The sequence below is a fragment of the Macaca mulatta genome, chromosome 18 (assembly GCF_049350105.2).
Source record: "Macaca mulatta isolate MMU2019108-1 chromosome 18, T2T-MMU8v2.0, whole genome shotgun sequence".
Classification (NCBI taxonomy): Eukaryota; Metazoa; Chordata; class Mammalia; order Primates; family Cercopithecidae; genus Macaca; species Macaca mulatta.
Window position 1 is genome coordinate 64,322,442 of NC_133423.1, and position 23,600 is coordinate 64,346,041.

The 23,600-nt window shown below is 36.7% G+C and overlaps 1 protein-coding gene across 2 annotated transcripts in view; it reads left to right on the plus strand.

Annotated features, from left to right (window-relative positions):
• The window catches only part of CDH2 (cadherin 2), a 232,169-nt gene that overhangs the window by 80,042 nt on the left and 128,527 nt on the right, over positions 1–23,600 (plus strand). The window contains exon 1 of one of the 2 annotated variants that reach the window (XM_077975545.1): positions 18,226–18,333. The exons of the other annotated variant lie outside the window; for it this stretch is intronic. The gene's annotated coding sequence lies outside the window, so the exon portion shown is untranslated. Of the gene's footprint in view, positions 1–18,225; positions 18,334–23,600 lie in introns of those variants that run through there. 2 annotated transcript variants of the gene reach the window in all.

The window sequence follows — 23,600 nt, forward strand, 5'->3', positions numbered from 1 at the left end:
TCAATAAGTTTTGTTCGTGAGTTATAGTGCTATCGGCCATGTGGTCAATATTAATGAATCAACAGCATATATTAAATAAGGTATCTTTAAATAGAAGTACACATAAGATATTGATCAGTTGATGAAAACCTTGTGACCAGAGGCTCATAGGAACCTAATTTTGCATTTCTTCTAAGAGCAGTGGTTCAGTGTTTATGAATTCAGTGTTTTTGGCAACTTTACAAATCATAACTACTGCAAATAATAAGAATAACTCCAATTATTTTATTTTTTCAAAATGAGTTTCCTCTCTAATGCGTTTTCCCTAAATGGTATATTTTAAGTTATTTTTCCTGTATCACTAGATCTTCTTCAATGTTATTGTCATATCTGTGTAGCAATACAGCATACAGATGTGCTATTAGTATATTTATTAAAAATTCTTTTATAGAGCATTTACAACTTCCTGTTCCCCAACATTTTGCTATTATATAAAATTCTGGAATAAACATCCTTGGCAGTTAATCTTTATCAGAACTATGATTATTTCCTTAGGATAAATTTTCTGCAGTGAAATTTTGGGACACAGGATATACAAATTGAAACTTCTGCTATTTGCAAGAGTCCTCTATAATCTTTCAAATATGCTGTTTCTTTTTCTGAACAAAAGAAATTAACAAAATACTCCATTTTATCAAAATTTGAAAATCTTTTTAGGAACATGAAAAAATTATAAAAATTATTTTTAGCTCTTATTTCAATGGCCATTTATAGTACATTTTAAAATAATGCATTTAAATAGCAATGCAGAGTACAGATGTCCCTCGGTATTCTCAGAGGATTGGTTCCAGGAACCCCTTTGGATACCAAAATCTACAGATGCTCAAATCTCTGATATAAAATGGCATAGTATTTGCATATAAGCTATGTGCATCCTCCTGTATACTTTAAATTATCTCTGGATTACTTATAATACATAATACTATGTAAATACTGTACTTTTTACAATATTGTTAGTTTTCATTTTTTTCAATATTTTTTATTAGCAATTGGTTGAATCTGTGGATGCAGAATCCATGGATACTGTGGGTCACCTGTACTTTAGACATGGACAGAATTACAGATTAGATATGAATGCACTTGTAAGAACAAAATGCTGGGATTATAAGCATTAGCTACTGTGCCCGGCTGGAGTTGCATTTTTTTTTTTTTTAAAGAACAAAACTCGATAGCTGTGTTTCCTTTGGAATACTGTGACCATAGCTGTGTAGGAGGACTTAGACTGTCCATCTCCATTTTCATTCCCTTTTTGGTCTCTTTTTTCTAGCTTTGAAACACAGGTATCTAAATTTAAGAAACACAAATACATATTGATTCCTTGTAGACACAGATGTAGAAGTGAAGAAAGGATACTACTTCCTTTCATCCTGCACATCAGAGCAGATACACCCTCAGCTACAAGGGAGACCCTGACTGATGCCTCAGGGGGACTCTAAGCAGAGTGTACTTGAAATACAGAGGTAGGAGAAAATATCACTTGTGGCTGTGAGAATTGGATGGCTGAATGAGGTGGCATGTGTAGACATTGAAAGATGGCTTAAAATTATCATGGGAGAAATTACTGCTAAAAATTTGCATACTTTCACTACATTGGCAGATTTTTAATTTTGATCTTTCTCAAGTAGGGAGCGTGCTTTGCTTGTCATTATTTTAAGCATTGCTGCTACAGAAGAGCAAATGTTGATTAATGCTGTTTAAGTCTTATTTACAAAGTGCACATGGCATTTCACATTTTTTACATATCCTCATGACAAATTTTTGTTTTGTTTCTGCAGTGCCTTTGTGATCATAAACTATTGAGTACATGATATTAGATTGTGTCAATACACTTTAGTTTGTTAACATTCTTCTCTGATTTGATGAATTTGGATTTTGCTTCACTTTTTGATTTTTACAGATAATGCCAAATAAACAACTTAATGCTTATTTCTTTTTTATTTCTTATGGTGTATTTTTGGAGAATGTGTTCTTAAGAGTGGAATTACATGAAACTACTTTTTTGTTGTTGTGTATTTTCATATTGCGTTCCAGAAATGTGTTACTAATTAATAGTATTCGCTGCCATGGTTACCTCATCATTGTGTGTTATGTGAAAAAAAAAAAAAAGAAAAAAAAAGAAAGTATGCAACTTGCTTCCTTGGCAGCCATAAAATGGCATCTCAAGGTTGCTTTAATGTATACATCATTGATTACTAGCATGGACCAATCTTTTTCTAATATTATTTACTATTGGAATTTTGACTTATATAACATTGTTCATAATTTTTGCCCAAATACTTGCCTGGTAAAGCCTTTCCTTTGCCACAGTAAAGATCATTCCATTCTTTCAGGAATCATTCCAAGTTATATATGTTTTTATGTTTGTAAAATTTAAAGTCTGTAATATGTACCTTTACATACCCAATGGTATTGAGGGAATAGCACCTCATACTGTTGGGTTTTCACTTGGATCCAGACACGTTAAGGCATAAAAACATGTCTGAATCACCCTCACAATGACCTATGAAGGAAACAGAACTAGTTTAAACTGCATAACTCTCAAATAGTTTGTTTTCTGATGTTAGGATGCACCATAATTCATGCTGTAACCTTTATGCCTCTCTCCAGTTTTTTCAGGCCCTTTCTGTGTTGCTATTGTACCTTGTATGTATTCTCCATTTCCATTGTGGAACTTAGTCATAGTATATGGTAATTCTCTTTCGTTTCTTTTCTTTTTTTTTGGATAGAGTTTCACCCTGTTGCCCAGGCTGGTGTGCAGCCACATGATCTCAGCTCACTGCAACCTCCACCTAACGTGTTCAAGTGATTTTCCTGCCTCAGCCTCCAGAGCAGCTGGAACCACTGGCATTTGCCATCATGCACGGCTGATTTTTAGTGACGATGGGGTTTCACTGTGTTGCCCAGGCTGATCTCGAACTCTTGACCTCAGGTGATCTGCTCGCCTTGGCCTCCCAAAGTGCTGGGATTACAGGCATGAGCCACCACACGCAGCCTTAATTAATTATTTTTTACCTGCCTGTATCTCCTTTTCTGGATGCATTCTAAGGAGTGGAACCCTATAGTTAGATTCTTTTTTTCAACTTTTTATTTATTTTTTATTTTTATTTTATAGAGATGGGATCTCACTATGTTGCCCAGGCTTGTCTTGAACATGTGGCGTCAAGCAATTCTCCCACCTTGTCCTCCTAAAGTTCTGGGATTATAGGCATGAGCCACTGCACCCAACCCTTTTTTTTCTTTTAAATTCCACATGCCTAACTCACAGCAGTGCAGTCACTCCTTGGCTTGTTTGTTTATCTAGCAAGCATTTATTAGATGTCTGAATACTCTTCTAAGCTTTATTGGACATGGAGCACATACAGATGAAAAATCCCTGGTACCTGAAGCCTGGCCATTTACAGGGACGTAAAACTTGAGTCCCTAGTTAAGTGACAGAGTGTGAAAACTGATCTTAGAGCTTAGAAGGGTCTTAAGGCACTAAAAGATATGAGTCAAGGCACCTTATTAAAGCAGCAATGAACAGAAGTTGTTGGAAAACGTATGTTATAATATGTCATATATATATCTCTAAAAGAAATTATAACATGCTATAATTTCTTTAACATTTATTTCCCCCCAATTTATAGGTTTTTAGTTAAATTGGCCTGGCCCACTGAATCCTTGCTTTCATTTATAAAAAACGTTAAGTCTCAGAACGGTAGCATTTATAGTTGGTAGGAACTATAGCAGTCATCTGTTTTGTTTGTTTGTTTGTTTTTTGAGATGGAGTCTCACTCTGTCGCCCAGGCTGGAGTGTAGTGGTGCGATCTCGGCTCACTGCAAGTTCTTCCTCCTGGGTTCACACCATTCTCCTGCCTCAGCCTCCCCAGTAGCTGGGACTACAGGTGCCTGCCACCATGCCTGGCTAATTTTTTGTATTTTTGGTAGAGACGGGGTTTCACCGTGTGAGACAGGATGGTCTCAATCTCCTGACCTTGTGATCTGCCCGCCTCAGCCTCCCCAAGTGCTGGGATTACAGATGTGAGCCACCACACCTGACCTTTTTTTCTCTTTTTAAAGATAGAGTTTAACTCTGTCTCCAGGGCTGTAGTGCAGTGGTGTGAACGCAGCTTTCTACAAACTCTGCCTCCCAAGTTCAAGTAATTCTTGTGCCCCAGCCTCTGTAGTAGCTGGGACTACAGACCTGCACCACCATGCCTGGCTAATTTTTGTATCTTTTTTGTAGAAACAGAGTTTCACCATGATGGCCAAGCTGGTCTCAAACTCCTGACTTCAAGCGATCAGCCTACCTTACCCTCCCAAAGTTTCGGGATTATAGATGTGAGCCACTGCACCTGGCCACAGTCATCTCTTTTAACTCCTCGTTTTTACAGTTGAGGAACTCCAAAACAGTTGCAGCGTCCACTAGGCTAGCTGGGGTTTCTTTTCAAAGGAGATTATTTCGAAATTGTAGAAGGATATATTTTCTCATAAATGTGATGAGGAACTTTATTCACATATTTGCTCATTTGAGTCTAAGTTTTTAATGTACTCCAAGAATAATTGAGATTCATTGGTGTGAGGGCTATGGGATGTGTCCAGTTGACTTTGAGGACCACCTCTGCTCAGGCACCCCCCTGTTTCCATTCTGTGTAGACCTCCAAACATGCCTCAGGGAGCTGAGAACTGTGATATTGTACGTGTATGCTCTTCACTTTTTTAAAAGTAAAAGTGAAATTTACTTTTGAGGTTTAGTTGTGATTCTCTTTGTGACAAAGGCGTGTACAAGTTACTACTAGGTTTAGAGTTTTAGTTTTTGAGTATAATGTATAAAAGAATGAAATAGAATATGTCAAGGAAAATGGATTAATCGTTTAACTGGCTGGCAGTGATGGTGATTTTCACAATGTTTTATCTGAACCTTATAGCTAAATTTGTTGTTGGTTTTGAGAACATCCTGATGTGTTTTGTTTTGTTTTCCTTTTTTTTTTTTTTAAACTTTGCTTAGACTTTAAAAGATAAAGACATTCATATCTTAATCATACCAGACAAAGCTAAATAGTATCTTCCATATGGGAGTCGAATGGTGTAAAGAGTAGAAAGAAACCTTTGAAAATCTGTATTATTGATTCACAGAATTTTAAAAACAAGTTAGGATTCCCATCTTACTCCTTTATTACATGGAAACAGTCTTCTAGTTGAGATGAGGGATCAGTTAGAAGAGACTTTACCCCGTATCTTCTAACTTGGGCTTTGTTTTTATTTATCTGATTCAGAGGTTTAAATATTATAATACTTTTTGGGGGATATTTTCAACTTTCTGAAATGCCAGATTTTGTGTGTATTATATGCATGTGTGTATATATCCATCTATCTGTATAGCTATATATGATTTTTTCTTGGAGAAAAGGTTCACATAGTCATCAATTATATTTTAAAAGGTGTTCTCTGAGGAAAACTATGAGTAGTAGCATTGTTTCAATCTTTTATGCAGTACCTACTAGATCGTGATGACTTACGAAATGGCCAGCCACTCTATTGCCACTATCCTTTTTAACGAGTCCTTTGGAGGGACAGAGGTGACAACTCAGTGTTACCTACATTTGTGATTTGCTCAATAATAGAAAAATATTCAAAATCATTTGCCTTTTAAAGAGCACAAAATGTAAATGAGGGTGTGGCATAGGCTGGAATATTGGTGGATTCCATTGGGTTGTTAAGAAAGTAGTTTCTTAATGGACCTCATCCTTCACTGTTAAAATAGGGAACAGATGTGAAGACTTCTACAATTCTGTTGTTTTCCTGTCATCTCATTTATTCTAAGAAGGGTAAATAAAATTAGAAATAAATAGTAGTGATGTCATTTAATACCACCTCTGAATTAGGGACTTTTTCTTGCTGTGGTTTCTTCAAAGATTTTGCCTTACAAAATAATATTATTTAAAATAATAGTATATGTTAATATTTTCAACTGCTGAGGTTTTATGGGGCTTTTACAATTTTAGATTATTTTCATCCTTTTTTCCCCCCTTCTAATCAGTATTTCATTCCTATTCCTTGAAATAGGGTAGCAGAAGGAATTTTGAGAATTGGATTGAGCAGTTTATTACAATATTCTTCCGAGGGTGACAAACAAAATTTATGTGTGCTACCCTTCCTTTGATTTATTTGTTTCATTTCATAAATCAGCATTTTATATTTATACATGAAAGTAATCATTTCTTTAATAAAGGCTAAGGTGAGACCTGTATTAGCACTATTGTTGGTTTGGCATCATGGTCAGTAATTTCTCTGCCTTCCGAAAGTCTGCCTTTCTTGGCCTTTAAGAAGCAAGAGTGTCATTACGTGTTAGACTGAGAGAAGGAGACATTATAGAGCCACTTGGAAATGAAGAGTTAATTTTTGGTTAGTGGGTGTGTTACAGGCTGAATTGTGTTCCCTTAAAATTCGTATGTTGAAATCCTAAACCCCCGAATGTGGTGGTATTTGGAGAGAGGGTCTTCATCAGGTGGGCCCTAGTTCAGTGTCATTGGTGTTCTTAGGACACAGAGATACCCAGAGGGAAGACCACGTAAAGAGACTGGGAGAAGGTTGTCCACAAGTCAAGCAGAAAGGCCTGCGAAGAAACCAACTCTGTTAACACCTTCATCTCAGACTTCTAGTTTCTAGAATTGTGAGAATACACATTTCTATTGTTTAAGCCAGGCAGTCTGTAATGGAGCCCTAGCAAACTAATGGTGGTGGGGGCGGGTGGTGGGGATGTTGCTTAAACAGTGATTAAAATAGCTCAGTTAATCAAATGAAAAGATAAGTTTACCATTTTCTTTGGAAACAAAATTGGTATTAATGTCATTTTCAAATAACTCCTATGAGAGCATCCCAAAGCCATTGGTATTTTAATTAATTTTCCAGTGGTAGCTTCTTCAAATAGTAAATCAGTAAGTTGTCTTTAAAGTATCATTTTCTGTGAAGCTTCAGGAAACTTACACTCTAAAAAAAAATTTGAGTTAATCATTTAGGATTAACTACTTTATTCCCATCAAAATACTATCTTTTTCTTCTCTGATGGTAAGAGAAATGAATAAGGTTCCCCGCCCCCCGCCCCCCACTACTTTACAAAAACATAGAGAGAGAATTGTGAAATATTTACCAGACAGACTGAAGGACAAAGTTTACTAGCTAACCGAACTAAAGGGAATTAAATCCAATTTGTTACAGAGTAGGTGAAAGGCATTTAATTGTCAGGGGGTGTTTTCATTTTCTTCCCATTTCTGAAAGTAATTTAAGAACAGAGGGGGGAAATGAGGGATTGAGGAGAAAAGTACAGTTTTATCACCTTTGCTCTCAAGTTGGCTTATGATCCCCAGTGTCAATTCTAGTAGGAAAAAAACAAAACTTTTTGCAATCATATAGTTATTACAGAAACCAGTGCTCTTAAGTTTACTTTCTTCTTTTGACTTCATAGCAGAGTACATCTAGATCCTTTCATTTTGAGAACTTTGTCCTGGAAAATATGAGAAAATCAGCGTATGCAATTAAATGCAAAATCAATGTAAACTGCCCGGAGGACTAGCATATTAGGTATTAGCTTGTAGAGACAAATGCTTTTTCAGTCCTCTTGTGATTCAGCCACTATTGGATATAGAAATTTAAGGCTTAATCTCTATTATCTCAATGTTCTAGTTGTAGGCAGAGTGAAAAGGAATCAAAGAATTATTTTTTTTCTTCCCCAAACCAGTAAGATACATGTTGTTTTAGAAATATCATACTGGCTTCTGGGTATTTTTAGGCTATGATGGATACAACATTCTTTAGTACAATAAAATAAAATTTGTCTTTTGCCCTGAAGTTATATTTTAGCTTTCATTGAGTTCTTGTCTACCATAAGGTTGAAAAGGGAGAGCATTTATAGCATGCCACCAGTTTGCTGGAATACGGTACAAGCTACTCTAATAAACATAAACAGAGATGACTTTTGAATTTTGTAGCTAAAGGAGAATTGTCCTCTGTGGAGGGAAGGTTATGGGTAACACCTGAGCAGATGCTTGTGGACGCTGCTTTGGGGGAAGAAGCTATAGTCCACAGTGTTCTCGCTAGCCGGTGGTATGGCCTTCGAAGATGGTGCAGTCATTTCTGGTCTTCATTTGTGCTGCAATGAGGACAGGAAGGAGATGGGTGAGATTTTTGCCTTTATTGCCTTTAATGGCCCTTGGAACTGTTGTCCAATACACAAATCCATACATCAGCCAATGCCACACAGTTGTCACTGTGAGACAAATTAATTTAGATGTTATTACTGTAATAGACATGTATTTAAAAGCATAGTGAATTCAAAGTAGTTTATAGGCATTGTCTTAGTCAACAGATGCAAAAAAGAACAATTACTAATATGTGGAGGGTCCACATACCTCTGTGTTTGTGTGTAGTTCTGTTTTGTTTATAAATTAAAAATTGGCACTTGTATTCAAAAAGGAAAGGAACCGCCAGACGAATTGATCTCCAAGTTCTTTGACATCGATGGCATCCAATAATTTTTTGAAGTATGCTAACTACACTTTAGTTTCTCATCAATTAAACCTCAAAGATTTACTAAGGATGTAATAAAACAGTTTATAAGAGCATAATTCACAGTGGATGTGGAAGGTTCTGTCAGCTGAACATGGATCTGAAGTGTGGAGAGCTCTATCAGGACAGGCATCGGGCTCTGTCCTGTTTACCTCTGTATTCCTGGCACTGTTCACATACCTACAGGTAGCAGGGTAGCAGGTGTCCATTAAATATTTGTTGCTAAGTGCATCTCTTGGGATAAGACCTGGTGAAGAGTACTAATTATGAATTTGGCTAACTCTACTTTCTTTAATCTTGTTTTAAGAAAACCCGTTACAGATTGGACCAATTAGGAAATGCATAAATTAGATATAACCATTTGCTTTAGAAAAGATTATTGGACTTGAACAAAATTGCAATTGAAATTTCTTTAAATTACTTAAATAATTCAAGGACATTTAAAGTATAACTCTATTTACAGACTATCAATTTATATGCAATTTTTTGGTGAAAAAAAGATTATGGAAATTAGATAACCCATATGTATAGTAAGGCATAATAACCCTTTAAAAATTTTCCTTCTAGGAAATGCTACTGACTATAGTGATTAAAATGTGAAGATTTTATAATTATAATGTGAGGAAATATATGTGATTGGTTATTGTAAGTTGTGACTGAATATTGTTTTTCTGTTGTAGTTATTATATAGAAAGAATTTCGTTGTGTTTATCACTCTTTTATTTGAGGTGCTAAAATCTTTTTTCTAGAAAATTATCATTTGATGGTGTCCTCATCTGGTAGAGAGTCAAAGATCTAGGTTTGGCGTTTAGGTTTTCATGAGGTTTCTATATTATGAGGTTCTTTATTATAAGCAGGCTTTTCCAGTGTGCTAGGGTTGAATGACATGTAAAGGAGATGTACTCCTGATGAGCTCTGTTCCTCCTCTTTTCTTTTCTACTTCTATTCAGTTATGAGAAAGAGCAAATGAATGAAACTAAGTCACAGTGTATAGGCTTTTGTTTCCAAAGCTCTTTAAGAATCGCTATTTTGTAAATTATACTAAAGTGTAATAATCTAGATATTAATATTTTTTCAAGTCAGGTTTGTTTCCTCTTGAATTGGCACTGTAGTCTTTTTCTGACACCCAGCGTAGAATTTGTATTTTGTGTCCTGATATGCAATATCTGCCTCCACTCATTTCACACTTTGGCTTCTTTGTATGGTGGCTATCTTTTGCTCTGCATAGAAGGCCCCCAGTTTAGAAACACTTGACTTGCTGTAAGGTGGTTGTCAGGGAACACGCCCGCCCCCTTAGGAACCCTTTCAAACCCCTGCAGGTGCTGTCTGTGCTAGAAACCCTCTTCCTCTGTCTGCTTCCTTTGGGAGGTGCCTAGCTCACCAGATGCCTCTGGGACAGACTTACATACTCCTCAGGACATTTCCTCCCCATCACCTTAAGGGTCTGAAAGCCTTCAAGCACATGAGGCTGAAAGGCAGGATTGCAAGGTTCCTTGTGCTGTTAATTCACTCTGCTCTAATTTAGAAAGGGTATCTGAGCTAACTTGGAGATATCCAAATGATTTTTGATTTAATTTGAATGAAAAAAATTATGGTTCAAGTGTCAGATTGATAAATTAACATTAAAACTCATTTGCATGTTCAGGGCTTACGTATGTTTTATTTTTCACGTTAGATTTTGAGTCTCAAGGGGCAAAGACTGTGTCTACGGTGATTTTTGTTTATATCAACTTATATAAGTCAACTACATTCAAAAATGTAGTTGACTTAATGAGTATCAATATATTCCTTCCCCAAGAAAAGTAGAAAAAGAAATTATACTTTAATCTGATGTGAAACAGCCTCCTTTTTCTTTAACCTATTTTTGTCAGTGTAATGTTATAAATTAGTTGCTTCTCACCCATTAAGCCTAATTAATCAAGGTAGTATTTAATTTTCTCTGACTTACTGTCTGGTTTAATATTTTCACCAAGCAGCCCTAGTTACTGAAGGGTCATCTTTCCATTTGACAAATCAAGTGTATCTATTGAGCTTGTCTGTGTAAATTTCACATTCACTCCCTCTTTGAGGGGGAGAAAAAAAAATGAGGCGGGAGAGAGTAAAAACCTGAGTATCTGTAGTGTGGTTTGCCTGTCCTTTATAATACAGCTATAATTTCCCAGTCCCAGGGCTCCCATCATGAAAGTTTGGTCAGCCTTATTTTTTGTTTGTTTTTTATTTTCATTCATTCTTTTGTTTTGTTTTGTTTTTGTTTTTTTTCTTCCTTTGAGTGGCTGAGCCTGTGAAGTTTGGAGCAGAGGTGAATATGTGTGTCAGTAGAACATGATGACAAGTGATATTGCCACAGTATTTTTAATATAACAATATCCTATCAAAGGAATACATATTTGAATTTTGAAGTGTAGAGAGAAGGATTTTTTTTTTTTTTCTTCTTAACCCAATGTAATAAAAAGCTTGGTTGAAGACCGTCCCAGGAGTAAAAACCCAGTGTATCTAACTGGTGTCATTTCAGGACGGCAGGATGCCAGTGGAGTTCAGCCCCTGCGGTTTGTTTGTGTTGGCATGCCGTCACGTATAGAGGGCATTTTAAAGTGCTCTGGCATAAGAGAGGAAGAAGATGCTTCGAGTATTTTAACCTGGTTACTGCTCCCGTTAGAACATGTGCTTTTGCTTTCGTTAGGCGGGCTTGTTGTGTTTACGTCTTTGTCCCTCATCATGGTGTGGGGAGAACTGCTTTATGCTTTATCATGCTTCTCTTCACACAGATGCACAGCCCTTTGTGTGCTTTGCATCAAACTTGTCTTTCATCCTGCCTTTTGGATCTTTCTCAAGGAAATTGATCTCATAAAGAATGCTATCAAATTCATCAACTGGCAAAAGATAGCATTTCAAAGTATAAGTAAGAGACATAAAAAGGATGCAATCGTAAGCTTGGCTGTCTCAACAGAGCTGCTTAGCAGAAAATATTAAATTCAGCCTGCCTGCCATTCAGTCACTCTGGGCATAACTAGCCAAAGAATTTCACAATGTGGATAACCTCCAGCCCTCTGACTGTATGCAAAGTAGGAGGCCTGAATGAGAGCATTGTGTTATAAAACCTTAAACTGGAGCAAGACTAAAAAGCCCAATCTCTCTGGTTATTTTGGACATTCAAATGCTGTCTAAGAGAAAAGAACTCATTATGACTCAGTTCCGTTAATTAGACGTAAATTACCATCTTTTATCTGATACAAAAGAAGGTAAAGGGAACTCTGCAAGACCAGAGGATACTGAAATTCTAATGAGATGAGAGCATAGGCTGGAAACTGAGTGAAAACAAGAAGCCATTCAACTAGAGGCAAGCCCCTAGTGTGTCTTGTGTGTGAGCAAAAAGCAAAAACATACATTTGTAATTGTCCAGATTCATATACTATTTAGAACCATGGTCAGTGTCCCCAGAGAGCTCATAGGGTCCTGATTTTTGACAGGATGTGATGCTGACTCACACAGAAGGAAATAGGCTCTTTTCCTGAGTATGCTCTGAAGATTTTTGTTAGGTACACAGCCTTTCTCAGTGGGAGACCGTAGTGTGATTGAATGATAAATAAATGGACCTTTTACATAAAAACAATGAAGACTTAATAAATAAGGCAATTAGCAAAGTTTGACTAAGAGATTTAAAGAGTTATATGTAGTAGAGGAAATGTTTAAGCCTAACAATAACCGAAGAACTATGGAGTTATAATGTTGAAAAGGACTATAGGGTAGTTATAAAACTGGAAACTACTTCGTTAGGATAATGAAATAGTATAATAACCCCGTTAATCCCTTCTTTAGAACAGTATAAACACATTTTCTTAATTGTATCAACTTCTCAATTGCAAACCAGGTTGTTCCAGAGTGAATTTAGCTGTACTGTTGCTGCCTGCTAGAAGGTTGACGTTCTCCCTGTGTTAGGCGAAAATTAACATAGTCTCAAAGGTCTTGTATTCTGTCAAGTTTATAATACAGTGGTGAGCATGATTCCAGATGGATAATATTTTTATTCTCCTTCAGAGAAGATGGGTACCGTGGTAGTTAATAACCTGTGTCCTGTGACATTGACTATCATATGATTAGTTCACATGACCTAAATACTAATTACTTAGGAAATTATAATATTGCAAGTAATTAATCATTTCATTCATTGAGCACATTAAGTACTTACTAAGTCCCAAACACAGTGTTATGCACTAGGGATTCAACGATTATTGTGACTCTAGGGTTGAGAATAAGAATGTAGAGTATGGGACCAGATTGAGAACAGAGTTGAAGATTTCCATCAGAAGTGTGACTTTGAGATGCTTATGGACATGACAATGTCAGTCAGTACAAAGTAGATATTTAAACATGATTTTCTGAAGATGGAGGTTAAGTCTTGGCTAGAAGGTGCAGATGTAGCAGTCAACAGTAGGGAGTTGTTTGTTGATACTATGTGGTAGTGGTTGCAACCATACAAGGTGAATGAGAAGAGCCGTGATATAGGAATGATGCCTTGGACGGTTAAGATTTGAGGGGCAGGGTGGAAATGAGGATACTGAGGTGGAAAACCATGCATGTGCAGAGGAGCGGGTGAACAAGTAGAATGCAGTGCTTGCGGTGCTGTGCTTGCTAGCTAGGGAAGTGTCTTTTCTCAATATGTTTGAGTTGGAGGAGATAGAGTGTGTGTTTGTGTAAGTGTAAGAGAAAGAGAGCAAGAAAGAGACTGCTTAATAGAGCTTAGAACACTAAGAGAAGGCCGGTGGTGGGAGGAATGACCATTTTTTAAGTTTATGGCTGTGTACAAGGAAAGTTTAAAGAGAAAAATGGAAAAATGGAAAGGACTGAAGATAATCTGTGTCTCTAGAGGAAGTCAGGGTCAGGAACTCAATTGGGAAGTCAGTCTCCAACAGGAGGAGGAGTTCAGAGTTAGGGATGGGTATGGCTCTCTCTACATATAGTATATTTTAGATAGAAGAGTGGAGTGGGAAATTCAGCTTTGACCAGGGCTGGTGGCCTTCATCTTTTCAGGAGAGCAGGAGATAAATCACCTGTTGGTCCAGAGCCTAGTGATGGTCTAGAATAGTCTCTGAGGGAATTGAGAAAGAGCTGTACCAAGGACACCTAAAAAAATTCATTGTTACTGGTTACCAGATTAGGACTCAAGTCATGGATAGGAGGAGAAGCACAGCACAATTTTCCCCCAAAAGTTTTCAGCTTCCTGCATCTGAATGAGAGATCGTGCTTTGCTGTATTGATCCCAATTTTAGGGTTTTGCTGGGTGGTTGAGGTTGAAGGAACAGGTCAAAGTGGAAGAAACGGTTGTTTAGCTGGCCCATAAGCTGATAAGAGCAGGCTGGGACTTTGATATTTTATGGGGGGGGGGGTGTGTGTTTGTGTGTGTGTGTCCTTTTTTTTTCATTTTGTACTGCATGTTACTTCCAATTACTATTCCCTTTCTTGGAAATAGTGTTAAAACTGGCTTTCTTCCGCTATGTGACTTGGAGAAACCAGATAAAGAGGGAGATTCTCTGGCCATTTTTCAGAAGGTTGACCACAGATGAAGACAAAAAAGCAACTCCTGAAATGGTGGTGACTCTTAACTGTTCTTGTTATTTTGTACTATTTTGTACTGTTGTATCTTCTCATAAAAACAAAACAGCAAAGAAAGAATAACATCAAATAAGGAATTCCCTTCCCTGCTGTGTTAGAGTTCAGTGACATTTTTGGAGGCTCTGCCCTGTTGGATTTTTTCCTCAGTATTGCTTGCGAGTTCTCAGGCAAAATAAAAGTGATAGGCACTGCCTGAGTGATTATTTCTAAAAGCTCAGAGGCTAATAGGTATACAGAGAATTAAATAAATCAGATCCGTGTATGCCAGTTCCTATCACCGAGTGTTGTACTGTTGGTGTTTGTTCATTTGAATTTGTCAGACAGAAGTCTTCATGGCTGATTTGCTTACTGGCTACCCAGGACAGACTTCAGATTATATGTGAACCAAGTTAGACACAGCTCTCTAAACTCGGCAAAATTGCTGTCCACTGAGCTCAGAAAGAGAGAGGTAGAACTCATTAAATCAAAATACTTACCCGCCCACCCTCATAAGAAAATGTGAATGTGAGGAGTTGCTCACAAGCCACCGTAGTATTTTCTCAAAATACTGGATTAGGGCAGTGATTGTCAGCCCTGGCCTGGTGCTAACTAGTCCTATATCCATTTGCCTCAGCAGACAAACATGAAGTCAGTCAACTACAGGGTGTGTATGTTTTCAGTCGACCTTACAATCCATCACACCTGTTATGATTGAAAGAGCATATTCACACAAAACTTACGTAAGGTATAGGGAACTAGTGTACTAAATCTTAGCCTGAATATAAATAAGAAAAATCTGTATGCTAGTTCTTATTCAGCAAGTAACTAGCTTTGTTACCTTAGAAAAGTCACATACCTCTGGGAGGTTAGTTTCCTTATTCATAAAATGATCTTAATTTAAGGTCTTTTTCAAATTTTAATAATTCATTAAATTGCACTTTAAAGATTTTTAAAACAATTTTTTTCTTGATGTTTTCTACTCAGTCCAATGTGGTCCAGCTATCCATGTTTCTATTGGATCAAAGCCTTTCATTTTCTTTTTAGTTCTGTTTTCCAAGTGATTTTTGGCTATTTGTCTATTAGTATCTTCAGCATAGAGTGGACTGGGACAATAAAATACAAAATTCAGGCAAGGTAATACTGCAGTCTTGGTCTGATGCTGAAAATGAGTTTCTTGGGGGTATTATCTTTAGTTATTTAATTATAGTGTCTGTGTCTCCAGTAGCTAATTGAAAGAATAGCTCTGCAACCAGATCAACAGCAACGAGCATGTTTTACCAGGTCTCTCCCCTAGGAAGTCCATAGGCAGGAAATTGAATATTAACATTCTTTTTTGCTCAGTTGGCATCAACTGTTACTTGCTTTTAGGATAATCAAAAGGTATTTTTAAACTCTGCTACTTTCGTTCACTGTGAAGGACAGCAAACCCTAACCCTGTTGTCACAGGAGGGTGGGAAAGAACCTTCTAGTTGGTGCAATCCAGCCTTCCACCAGTGCTGAAATACTTTTCTTAAGAGATGATATTAACTGTTTTCTGTGGGTATTGACAGTATTTTCCTGTTCTTTTTCCATGTCTCCCAAATAATGCATTTTTTGAAAGTATGTTTTCATTATATTCAAGAAACCACAGCTCAAGTTCAATTAAGGCAGCAACTATTTAAGGAACAGCTGTGTGGTCATAAAACAACATGTGTAATGCACCATTTTATGATCTAATATAAAATAGGATTAATGAAATGATAAGAATTGCTTTGTGAATCTTTGAGCAGTTTGTAGGAAAAAAATATAAATTAATTTTTGGATGGGGGTTGCCTATTAAAATCTCTGATGTGGCAAATATACTCAAGAACTTGATCTACTTTTGTTAGGCTGGCCAACCTTTGTTATGGTGTCTCTAGTGAAGAAATGTAACAATGCCTATAAGTATTATGTTCCCTATTATTTATTTATTTAGAGTCTTGCTCTGTTGGCCAGGCTGAAGTGCAGTCGTGTGATCATAGCTCACTCCAGCCTCAGTCTCTGGGGCTCAAGTGATCCTCCCACCTCAGCCTCCAGAGTAACTGGGAATATAAGTGTGAGCCACTACACTCAGCTAATCGTTTAATTTTTTTTTTTTTTTTTTTTTTTTTTAAGAGACAAGAGTCTCCTTATATTTCCCAGGCTGGTCTCTTAACTCCTGGGCTCAAGCAGTCCTCCTGCCTCTGCTTCCCAAAATGGTGGGAGTACAGGCTGTTGTCAATTTAAACACTTTTTAGAAATCCTAAATTGACTGTGATCCTTATAGCAAGAAAATATTAGATCAGTCATTTTTCTCACAAAAAGATTCTCAGTAGTTTATAGCAAGATTTTACAAGACTATGAACTTCAACCTGGACTTGATTATGTGACTTGAAGAGCTGACACTGAAAAAGATGGTATTCAAAAGATGACAAAGAGGAAAATGCTAAACTCCTTCCTTCCTTGCCGGCTTATGTTATATAATTTGATCAAATGTAATACCCTGTTCCAAAATGTGTAACCTTTGATAAGCATTATTCACATATATTTTATTACCTTAATGCTAACTTATATATGAAGCTCAGCAGCCTCTGAGCTAAGCATTAAACCATTGTCAACTTATGATAATGCTGTAGCATAAGAAAGGGTCAATTTTATAAATGCAACATCGTCATTATTCAGGGAAGTTTTGTAGACAGTCCTGAAGCCAGATGGTATTTTATCCATGAAGCATTGTTACACTTAAGTGAAATAATACAATTAATTATGTATTTGATTTATATATGGCAAAATTTACTTTTTTTGGATGTCCGAGAAATAGATTTATAATATCATGACTTGCTAAATATTTTCAGATAAAATATTACAGCTAGTTTGTAAAAGACTTTTAAAGTATCCTGTTTGTAGGGGAGTTTCTGATACTTTTAAAACATTTTCTAAAAGTTGTTCTTTCTAGCTTTCAGTCGTCTATTTTTTAAAAAATGGATTTTCTCAGGCTTTCAAGGATAAATGAATTAATGGACAGTTATTTTGACTAGTACTTTAGGAAGTGCTTCAGTGTATATGATGGGATCTGCCCTAACTGGTATGAAGTACAGCTAGGGAGAACACTAACATAAGTAAACAATTTCAAAAAGCAGTGATACGCTAAACTGTTAAGAGTTAAAAAATCCAGAAAAGGAGAGCTTATCCTGACCTAGGTGAATGAATAGCATCTTGGGCTGTATCTTGAATGATGAGACTCTGTGTAACTAATTCCTGTGGTGTACAGGGAGTCATGCGAGGTCCTTTGCTTATGGTTGAGCATCACAGCAGCCTCTTCTCAGATGAGGAAGCCAAGGCCAAGAGTTTAATCATTTACTCTTGATCCTGTAGCTGGGTGCTCAGTGGGCTGCTTGCTTCTGGGCAGAGAAGACTTTCAAGATGGAAGGAAAGGTGCTGACTCTGGCACAACTATGCTCTCCAGTAGTTAATAGGTGCTAAGTTGATAGGAAATCTGTACATTACAGGAAATCTGGAATAAGCAGAGGAATGGGCCTTTTTCAGTTGTGTTAAATATTTTTCTTTGTATTACAAGCCGTTCACAGGATTGTATTGTGAAGGTGGAATATTAACTGAGGATCCGCGGTGCTCAGTAATAGTAGCTGATTGAGTGAAGGAGTATTGCATCTTTCCCAATTTACTGTATCATTCTTAAATTAGGTTGGTCATTTGTTTAAATCTTAGCATGAGCATGATTTCACAAATAAGCTGTAAGCAGTATGCAAACAAAATAAATTTAAACTCTGTTAAGATTTATGGTAATTTGTTTCAGCATTTTTTGATAATCAAAGGTTTCAGGTTTTTTTAAGTATTTCTTTTTCTGTTGTCTTATGCTTTGCTAATTTTTGAAAGACCTAGTTATTAAATGTGGGTGCTGTCATCTCACAACCTCAAAATTTAGAAACTAAGCAAGGCAGCTTTATGGCAGAAACCCATTGGAACTGTAAACTTGCGTTTTAACATAATTTCTGTGGAATTTTAATTTCATTTTGAATGGAAATAGAGGTTCTTTCCAGTTGCCTTATTAAACAGGAAGTGAAAGCACAGATTTCTGAATTCTGGTGTTATTCGTGGTTTTCAGATCATTGCTGGGAGGCCTCGGGCTTGTGTTGGATTTCACAGGTAGTGACCTTCCTCTTTATTGCTAATTCTCTCTTTGCCCTTAAAGCCAGTGTCATTTTAGTTTTTGCTTTGCCCTCAGGATCTTGTCTTTCCTCAACCTTCAGGTAAATTAATTACCAGCACATTTCTGTTTCTCTTTTGAGTTTCAGCGCTGTGTCCTCTTCCTGAGGAACCTCTCATTAGTCACTGAAAGCTCCTCAGGGTCTCTGGATCATACTCTAGTAATGCTCTTCTGGAGAATTTCAATTCATGTGTTAAATGTAAGAAGATGTTTTTCTGGCCTCATGTTTCCACTTGCTAAAATTATATTTTGCTGCTTTAAAAAATTGCTCATAAAATAATGGGCCAGTTCTAAAAAAATCAGTTAAGGCCCTATGGTCACATGACACATGTTTTCTGAGTTGGGGGTGGAATTTACCTTTAAAAGCAGTGACCTGCTAAACGTGCGAGAACAAAGTGTCCATCATAGGGCATTACCATGACGATGCAGATCTGTGGTTTTAGGACAGTGTCCTGCTTAACAAGGCTCTCCCCTTCTCAGGGGTTTGTTGGCTTGCCTCTGATTTGATAGCAGAACTGGAATTGAGAATCTTTACTCCTTAAAACATTAACCGCAACATCAATTTTTGCTTTGCCTTGGTTTTGTTTTAAAATAAATTTATCCTGCAAAGGAAAAGATTTTCATTCAGTGGGATTATGAAACAAAACTGTGACCTCTTAAAAAGCAGAATAATTTGCATCAAGGGAAGGCACTTAGCTATAGAATAACAAATAATTGGAGAGACCCAAATACAGTTGAATATGTATTCTGATTGTTTCTAGACAGGACTCAGACCCACACAGGATTGAAAGTCATGTAAACTTTACGCTGTGCTCTATTGTAAAATACTACCTTCTGCATGTATTGCATCCTAAGAATTAATAGAGAGATTAAAGAAAGCAATAGAAAAATAATGTTTAGAGAGCAAGGGTTTTTGTAATCTGAAGGGAGGGTGAGAAAAAACACGTATTCATTAACCCATTCATGGATGTTGATGAGAGGAATTATGTTTTACCACAGCTTTATCTTGAGAAATGATGCTAAGCATAGGTTGGAATTGTAGACAATTTAGATAGCTAAATATTAGATGATTTTACGATTTTATTGAGCATATATTTGTTGAGGATTTACTAAGTTGCTAGGGACAGAGTTAAATAAGAAACATTTCTGAAGACTTAAGGAACCAAAAGCCCATTATTAAAACACGATAAGCAAATAATGGCAGTTCAAGGTAGGCTCTACTCTGATAAGTGTGTGGAGGAATGGGTTATTAATGTCCGGAGGAGAAGTCCTTTTCTAAGTTATCACGAATTTGATTATTCAACCAAATGTGAAATAAGCATGCTGACAGTAGAAGAGTGAGAAGCATACTTTGACTGCATAAATGACGGGGGTTAAACTGCTGGGGGGAAGAGTATAGAAAACTGTTATTGTGTGGACATGTTAGGGTCTTAAAAGGTAAGTAGAAGTTTTTCAGCTAGAGAAGGGTATTTCAGGAAAAAAAAAAATTAAACGTGCAAATGCCTAGGTGCTTGGAGGAGCACTGTATTGGGAGGGAGAATTCAGTATAGCTGGAATATCAAATATGAGGGAGGTGAGGCAGGCAGGCAGGCAGGCAAGGTCAGGAAGGGCTAACACTGCCACTCTTAGGAGTTGGTACTTTGTCCTGACGTCAGAAATAGCGTCATTGCCCTCCATTGCCTCAGTATCCTAATGGTCACCAACTATAGTCTCCGCTGTCTTAATCCATCTTTAGTTAAGTTCCTCCCCAACACTCTACCTTTCCCATTGCTGAAGTTCAGATATCCTATTATTTTTCTCAAGACATTGAGGTTAATGAATCTCCATTTTCATTTACATGTGTACATCACTACTTTGCTTATATATATTAAATCATACAGTGTTTGCACAGTTCCAGAAGGTCAACAGCTGATCTGGGTTCTCTCAGCGCTGGAGAATCCTGTCAGTTAACCTAGAGAGTTCTGAGACACAGAATGTATCTTCAGAAGCATACTCTAAAATTTTAGCTTTGAACTTCATTTTCATGACAAGCAGAAATGCAAAAGGAATGTAATCTGTCCTGCATGAAGGACATTTTACAAATAATCAGAATATATTCTGTGGGAGGGATGTCTTTTGATACAAAGTTTATGTCCAACTTTGATGTTGATAAAGCTGTGGTAAAAACATGTCCTTTTGCCGTGGCCACAGATTTGATTTGGTATCCAGAATTTTGCAAAGCTTCCATTTTAATGGAAGAAGAATAAATGTTAATGATGTTCACTTTTCCTTTTCTTTTTCTTGTTTTTTTTTTTTTGTTTGTTTTTTGTTTTTTGTTTTTTGTTTTTTGTGTTTTTTGAGACAGGGTCTCACTCTGTCACCCAGGCTAGAGTGCAGTGGTGCAGTCTCAGCTCAGGGCAGCCTCCACATCACGGGTTCAAGCAATTCTCCTGCCTCAGCCTCCTGAGTAGCTGGGACTGTAGACACACACTGCCAGACCTGGCTAATTTTTGTATTTTTGGTAGAGACGGAGTTTCACCATGCTAGCCAGGCTGCTCTCAAAATCCTGACCTCAATTGTTCCGCCCGCCTCAGCCTCCCAAACTGGTGGGATTACAGGCGTGAGCCACGGAGCCTGGCCCTCACTATTTATTTTCTTTGGGAATAGGATAAATGTTTTGCAATTTGTTTTTATTTTTTCTGCTTAGTCCTCTATTTTGGAGGACTTCTAGTGTTAAAAAACGATGATATTTCTGGGATTTCAGACCACACTGACAGATGCCTTGGTCTAATATATGCAGGAATGTTTGAATGTTCTTGCAGTGATGATTTTTCTTATTAAAGAATTTCTTTCAGTCTTATTTTAATTTCTGATCCGATAACATCTTCCTTTGTAAATTTTCATGTTGTTCGTTTAGGAGATTCTGTTAATCTTTGATGTAATTCATTCTTTGGCTGTTGACTCCAAAGATTATGATTTCTGCTTATAAACTTCTGATTGTAAACAAGCAGAATACTATACCATTACTCACTAGTTGGCTTTTAGCAGTTTTAGTAGGCTTAAAACAGCAAGCAGTGTGGCCAGTGTTCCAGACAACAGTAACTATTTAAAATAGGAAGGGCAAAATTAACATTTATTACCAATTTGGCTATTTGATGAAAACTGTTTAGTACCCACTTTTCCACCCTGGTACTAAAATAGAAGATGAATAGGTGCTTCCATAGTTGATGACGACTGATGATTAAGATATGCTAATGATAAAGGCAAATTTTTATCAAGGCAAGTGACAGCTACTATATAGAGTACTTCCTATGCATTATAGCATTTAATTTTCATACTCTTTTGCTTTTCCATCTATCACAGATTTGCAGAGTTATTTTATTTAGTTATAATTTTATGAGAGATCTGATAATCCACACATTTCCTGAAAACAATGTTTCTCAAGCTTGATAAATGAAAAGGGCCTCCTTTAGTTAGGAGTTAAATTATATTACGATAATTATAAACATGTAACATACAAAACTAGTTAAACCTTTACTATTATATATGGCTTATATAGTTTTAAAAGCAAAATAATTAAACACACCCAAAAAAACTAAAGACCCATGCGGGTGTGGTGGCTCATGCCTGTAATCCTAGCACTTTGGGAGGCCTAGGCGGGCGGATCACTTGAGGTCAGGAGTTCAAAACCAGCCTGACTAACATGGTGAAACCCATCTCTACTGAAAATACAAAACAAAAACTAAAGACCAGTTTAAACTGGAATTAGATAATTAATTTAATGTCGTGGATAGTAATGTTTTATTAAAAATAACATTGCACAATTATGCTGGTGGCTTCAGCATTCTCATGTAAGCATGTGTCATGACAGTTGACTTCCTCACTGCTTTCCTTATTCAAACTAGCTAAGGTCTTCATACAGCACAGAATGGCCTCATTTGATCTTTGCTTGAGAAGTGAGTATCATCCATATATTAGGTTCACCTTTACATGACTGCTTTGTACCTCTTTGTTCATGTAAATACAAGTTGTCATTAAGTATTCTTGTTAACTTCAAAAAGTATTATATGAATAAAAACCAAAATTAATTTTAAAAATTCTTGCAGAGAATTTGTAGTCTCTCAGAACTTTTTGGGCAAATCTTCCTGCTTCCCACCACCTCTGACATGTTAATGAAATTAATACAATGTAAACAACAAGATAATGAATGGCTAAACACATGTTGGGCTCTTTGTATGCATTATTTCATCGAATCTTGGAGCAACCCCAGGAGCAAGGTCGTCTGGTTAACCCTTTTTTGCAGATAAGGCTAGTGAACCTCAGATGTATTAAGTAAATGCCTCCCAAGGTCACATGGCTAGTAGAATATCAAACTGATTTTGAACCCAGATTCTCTCACTCCAGAGCCTGTAACACCCCCACTAGTAGCTTCATTAGTTTGTCCGTTCAATAAATGTGTTTAACGTATCTGTTTACCTGGTACCAGTCCAAATGCTTCTCATACATCATCATCTTTACAGTTTCAGCAGAGTAGATTCTGTCATCTGCCTTTAGTGAGCTAAGAGGGCTCAAGGTCACCCTTTTAGTGACACTCTTCCCCCCACCTTAAGAGATGTAAAAATGTAAAGACTCATTGTGAGGGACAGTTTTAAAAGCAGAATTTAAAATAGTGTCTTTATTTTCTGTATCTTCAGGGCTTGATTTACAATTTTCAAGGAAAAAAAAACCAATCAACTAAGAGATCCTATCTTTGTATTGATTTTTTAAAAATAAAAACTCAGAAAATGTCATTAGAACTTGAGCCTGTTAAGCTTTTTAAAGGCCCTCATTGTATGTGAACCTCAACAATGGACATGAAATAAACACCTTGTGAAATGAACTTCTCTACATTGAAAACATGTTGGGTCAGTAAATTTTTTGGCAAATTTATCGATGTAGTAAATATTTCGTTTACTAATAGGGCTATTTGGAAGAAGATTTGTTTACACTAGAGAACTGAAGGAAATGTAATCCAAATTACTGGCATGATGATTCTCATTGGTATTCTTGCAGTATCCTCTGTATTATGTGCATCTATCAAATGATTATATTTTGGAAAAAAGCATTCTGTGCCACCGTCTGTGTAATTTATGTGACATTATTGACAGTTGATATTCTGACAGCTAAGACAGTAATAGGGATGCTAGGTGAGTATGTGTGAGTATATATGTGTGTATATAGATCTACA